Raw genomic sequence first — 6000 nt, 5'->3', positions numbered from 1 at the left:
TGTCTTTTCCTTAATCAGCCGTTGATGCTTTGGGATTTTTATGACTATTATTTTTTCTTACCTTTTTTTTGTTTGTTTATTTTTCACAGACAGAGAGAGACAGAGACAGAGCATGGGCACGGGAGGGGCGGAGAGAGGGAGACGCAGAATCCAAAGCAGGCTCCAGGCTCCGAGCTGTCAGCACAGAGCCTGATGCGGGGTTCGAACTCACGAGCCTTGAGATCATGACCTGAGCCCAGGACGGAAGCTCAACCAACTGAGCCACCCAGGCGCCCCTATTATTATTATTATTATTATTATTATTATTAAAACAGCATACCACATCAAAGGAAACAAAAAAAATTGCCTGTTTTCCACTCAAGCCTAACTTAATTCCTCAGTTTCCCTGTGTGCCCTTTAAGCCTTTCTCCGTGTAGACGTGTGAATGCTGTGTATGAACAAGCCTGAGCTCTGCCTGCTTTCTCCTTCCCCTTAATGCCTTTTGGGAAGCAGCTGCCCGTGTGGCAGCGTGGTTTTCTCAGGTTAATCGTTTGAGTTAATAGGACCTACTCCTCACACCCCTTTCCTTATTCCTGGCTGTTAGGTTGTTTCCAGCCTTTCGTGATTCTAAATAAGGCTTCTATGCATATCTGCGTGTGTGGTTTTTTTTCCTGCTTTGAAATCGTTCCACAGGGCAGTTGCTAAATCATAATCATTTTATTTTTTAAATTTTTTTTAAATTTTTTTTAATATTTATTTATTTTTGAGACAGAGAGAGACACAGCATGAATGGGGGAGGGGCAGAGAGAGAGGGAGACACAGAAGCGGAAGCAGGCTCCAGGCTCTGAGCCATCAGCCCAGAGCCCGACGCGGGGCTCAAACTCGCGGACCGCGAGATCATGACCTGAGCTGAAGTCGGATGCTTAACCTACTGAGCCACCCAGGCGCCCCAGTCATAATCATTTTAGAGCCATTATTTAAAGAAACTGCCATAGTTGCCCCTGCCCCAAGACCACACTTGGGGGCAGTCCCTTCATGTGTCCTTTCATGTGTCCCTTAAGTCCCTTAATGTGGCTTCACCATCTCTGAGAGTATGGTCACTCCATACCCAGGGATTTTAAGGAGATATTTGACACGGATAGGCAAGTGGTACAGGAGTGGGTAACGGTGGTATTTCACGTTTCCATCCCGGGCTTTTTTTTTTTTTTGGTCGCTGTTCAGGCCCAGATTATTTTAAGACCGTGCTTCTTCATTTCCTGGTGCAAACAGCACACTTACAAATACGAGGGCTTTTCGCAGTGCGCGTGAAGCAGGTAAAAGATTCCAAATAGTACTAGAGTCGGCTAAAATAACAACATCGCCCCCACCACTGTTCCTCCTGCATTATGTAAGAATGTGGATCAAAGCGTCCACGGTTCTGTTCATTCACCGAGCAGCCCATCAGCCCCGTCCCACTGTTGGGAGTTAAACCGTCTCGTGCCTTCGCTGGGATTCCTTATCTTTGCAGGAGAAGGCTGCCGAATGTTCCAGAGGGCACCGAGTCTCTCTCTGGCCTCAAAAGCCAGAGCCTCTAGCCTCTCAGGGAGGGAGAGGAGTGGCCCGTGTTACGAGGAACTTGCACAAGGCCCTTCCATGTGTTGCTCCGGCTGGCAGGGGCTGTGTGGCAGAAGGCCTCCCCTGTTCGGGCAAAGTTAAGTTCTTCCTAGTGGTGGAGTGTTGGCTGCACCCTGGGAGAAAGGTCCGCAGCCCAGCAGGTGAGACCTGCCGGGGGAAAAGGCCTCTGGGGCTTGGCCGGGGCCTGGAGTCTTTTGATTCTGCCCTTCCTCTCTTCCCCCATCTGGGCCCTCAGCGACTCCTGGTGTCACTGCCTCCAAACCCTGCCCCGCTTATGCCCTCCTCCGTCCATCTCCGTAGCCGCATCCGTCTCCTGGCCCCCATCCTCTGTCCCGGGCTCTGCAGCGCCGGCCGTCTTGTGCACCAACCATGTGCTGCTTGGGAACCAAGCCATCTGTTTCCTTTCCTACCAAGAATGCCATCCAGACTCCTACCTGGTCCTCAGGGGGCGGGCCTGTGTGACCTGGCCCTTGGCCCCTGGGTTTCCGTTCTGTTCCTCAAGCTCCGCAAGCTTCTTCCCATCCCTGGGGATGTGCTCGTGCTGTTCCCTCCCTGGATTGCTCTTGACCTGCCTGGGTCCTTTCCACCATTCAGTTCTCAGCTCACAGAGCCCCTTCCTCAGAGGGGCCTCCCCCAGGCCCGTGACACCCACACTTGCTCCCCTTTCTTGACGCCAAGCACTTGAGAGACTGACTGTCTTACTTGCGTGTATACAGCGCTGTTCCCCACCCACCCATATTCACTACAGACTTGCCCCCGGGAAGGCGGGGCCTTATCCACCTTGAGATTTCCACTGTCCTGTCTTCGGAGCCTAGACAGGTATGGGAAAATGGGTGGATATGAATGAATGAATGAATGAATGAATGAAATGAACACAGCCTCCTGTCGCCATCCCAAGCCATGACTGAGGTTGTCTTTCACCAAATATCCCCTTGCTGTCCACCGTGTCGCTTGGGGCTGGCCCTGGATGGGCGTTAGAACAACTCAGGGGAGTTGATGGAGAGGCGCCTCCGGTGGCAATGGCAGTACGGTGGGCGTAGAAGCATGCGTGCCGTGAAGCAGGGTGAGCTGCGGGTCAGCTGCGAGAGTGGGAGGCCGGCCTTGCCGCCCCAGGAGAACTTGGGTCTCTCGCCTGCCTTGGCCCAGCTGCCAGGAGCCAGCCACCGCTTGGGTGTTTGGAGCGCACTGATCCGGCCTGTCCTTCTGTCTGTCTGATTGCTGCTTGACTGGCTGATCTGGGAGGCCAGTGCTCTGTGTGCAACATGCCAGGAAGGATGGGTGAGGGGTCCAGGCAGGCGCTGTCCTCCGGGGTCCCAGAAGCAGAGCTGAGCTGGGAGCGTGATTGGTGTAAACCAACCAGGGGCCTGGCCTTCCAGGGAGGGTCCGTTGCTCCTGCCTTGAAGGAATGTTCTGGGGATGGTGGGGCCAAAGGGTAGAGGCATCTAGATCCATCAGAGGCTGGGGAGAGTGAGGGACAGCCGTGAGTCCCTGCTCCCTTTTCCTTTGCTCTGGCAGGAGAGTGGAATTGTGGCTTCGGGGCAGGGTGGTGGTGCCCCCGCCCCGGGCAGGCAGGCTGTGGGGAGTGGCCGCCTTGTCATCAGGCAGCCTATTTAGCCACATCCCCAGAGCTGAGTCATGGCACTTAGCAACACCCCCTGCCAAAGGCACAGCTCTCTTTGGCAGGATCCCCTTCCGGGTGGGAGCGCAGGCCTCCTGACCTGCCGCCCCCAGGACTGGCCCAGGCCACCTGCTTGCCCCTAACCTCAGTGTTCCATCTCCTCACCCCCGCATCGCTCTCTGTTCAGAGCTTAGGGTTCTCACCAGCCCTGAAGCCTGGCCCATCGAGTCTGAGCTCTAGATCCCAGAGACCCAGACCTTGGCCCCGTCCCAGGATTGCTAGGCAGTGGGATGGCAGGTGACTCCACAGAGACCCCAGCTGTCTCCAGACTCTTTCATGCTGGGTACTGGAGGGATGGTTTGGTGTTTTATAAGCCGGAAAGCCTCATTCCCACCCCCAGGGAGCGCGGCTATGAGTAGCACACAGCACCGGCCAGACTTACTTTCTTTCTGGGGGTGTAGGGCCCAGCAGGATGCTGGGGCCCCGGGCCTGGCCTGTGGATTTCCCCGCTGGCCGCTCTTACCTGGTTTTTTTGTTTTACCCTCCAGGATAGAAGGGGGGCTGATGGCATGATGGGACCCTCCTGTCCTGTAGTCTTGGTGGCCAGAATGCCAGGTCCCTGTGAGTGGCCACAAGCCACTCCACGGGTTCTGCTGAGCCCTTGGCGGTTGAGTGTGTGGTTCCCCTTTCTCTGTCAGGAGCACTTCCCATCGGGAAACCACAGCGCTTAAAGTTGCCTACTGGGTCTGGGGATTCCTACTGTTACAATGAAACCCTGAACTCTGGAAGTGCGTGTCTTGTGTTCCCACAGTTCTGACCCTTTGTGCCCCCTATCCTGTCTCCCACCCGCCCACCCCCACTTTTTTTGTTGTTGTTGTTTATCTGGTAAGTAGTATAAGCTTTAGTTTCCTAGCTGTGTTCTCAACCTGGGGCAATTTTGCACCCCCCCCAGGGGACACTTGGTATGTCTGGAGACATTTTGGTTGTCACGCCTGGGGAGGGATGCTGCTGGGATTTAGTGGGTAGAGGCAAGGGTGCTGTGAAACATCCTACCATGTGCAGGATGGCCCCCACCACAAAGAATTATCTGGTTCAAAGTGTTGACACTCTCGGATCGTTCAGAAACTTTCTTGAGGAAGCAGCTAGGCTTCTCCTTTTTCTGGACTCTCCTGGCCCAGACGCAAGGAGAGGTGTCCAATTGGTAAAGGTGAAGGATGCTACCCACCAAAGGCCAGAGAAAGGTCTGGAGCAGAGCACTGGACCAGGAGGCCAGCTTCTCGCCCAGCTCTGCCGTTTGGGGCAGAAACCTGGATGAGTGACTTTGCTTCAGTGACACCTGTTTTCTGGAGCTGCTCTGGGTGTCCCTTCCCTCCCAGCTCTTTGAGATCCCAAGATTCTGTGACTAGAGGCAGGAGTTCGAATGCAGGCCGTTTGAACACGTGAGCCTTTCCCATTGTTGCCTCAGTGTCCTGGGGGCAGCAGAAGCTGAGGGATTCTCTGGTACCAAGCGTTCATTAGAAACCTGGTTTTATGTCCTTCTGTTCCTAACTCGTCTGAGACCAACCCCAACCTCCCTTTCTCTTTTTTAGCCAAAGAGAGCTTTTCCCCCAAAGGTTTGCCTTGGGAGCCCATGGCTCCCAGAGGGTCACATATGCTGACCCTCTCCTGGGCAGTGTGGCGAGGGGAAAACCCTGAGGCCAGTGCTTCTCATGTAGTTGGAGTCAGAAAACCGGGACCCATGGGCCAAATCTGGCCCACAACTTGTCTTTATATATAAAGTTTTATTGGGACACAGCCATACCCTTTGTTTCCATGCAGTATGTTGCTGCTCTCCTACTGGAAAGACAGTATCTTCCCCAAAGCCAGAGATCTTTAGTCTGTGGTCCTTTATAGAAAATGCTGGCCAATCCTTGGCCTAGCTGGTCCGTGTCTGATTGTTTAGAGGTTAGGTCCCAAGGCGTGGGCAGGAGAAGAGGGTTCAGGTTAGGGATGGGGAGAGCTAACTCGCCTGAGGGTTGGTGGGAAGAAGGGGCAGGAGGAGGGAGAGCTGACTGGCGGTAGTGAGAGTCCTCACCTGGCTCTGAGCCCAGCCCAGGTCACCTGTGCCCCGGTGCCTGGCTCCTGCCTCCCGTCCTAGAGAACTTTGTTTGCTGGAGTGACAGTCGCATGACTGCCTGGGGCGGGGTTTGGGGGGTGGCACTTGATGGTTGGGGAGTCGTCAGACTGGGCGTCAGCAGCTGGACAAAGACTGAGAATGCTGTGGGGGGTGTTTGGAGGACATAGGGGTCAGGCCGGCTGGGAACCCTGGAGCCGGCTAGAGGCTGAAGGGAAGCCAGCGCGGCCCCTGGACTGGGAAGCAGAAAGGGAGATGGGGGAGGGCAGGACGGAGGTGTTGCCTTTCAACAGGTCTTTGAAGACCCATTGCTAGATGGGATTCAGTGGTGAGTCAGCCCCGTTGGAACCCTCTGGAAGCTCAGGGTCCAGTGGGCACATTACAGCCCAGCTGGCAGGAATAGAACGATGTAGCCGGTGCCTGCCGGGAGAGGGGACATCCAGAGTGCCGGGAGGCTGGAGGTGAGGTGGCCGAGAGGGTTCACCCTGGCTAAGGACGGTTTCCCGGAAGAAGCGACGTCTCAGCCGGGCCCGGAAGGACGTTGAGTGAGCCAGGTGACAGGGTGTGCCAGCAGGGACCTGCATGTGTCCAGTCCTGGAGTCCAGGAGGCAGAAGCTGAGAGAGGGCTAGGACAGAGAGCAAAGGTAGGGGAGCCGCAAGCAGTGGCGTGGAGGAA

This window comes from Panthera uncia, chromosome E1, assembly GCF_023721935.1.
Source record: "Panthera uncia isolate 11264 chromosome E1, Puncia_PCG_1.0, whole genome shotgun sequence".
Taxonomy (NCBI): Eukaryota; Metazoa; Chordata; class Mammalia; order Carnivora; family Felidae; genus Panthera; species Panthera uncia.
The sequence above is the reverse complement of the archived record's forward strand: the minus strand, read 5'-3'. Positions refer to the sequence as shown.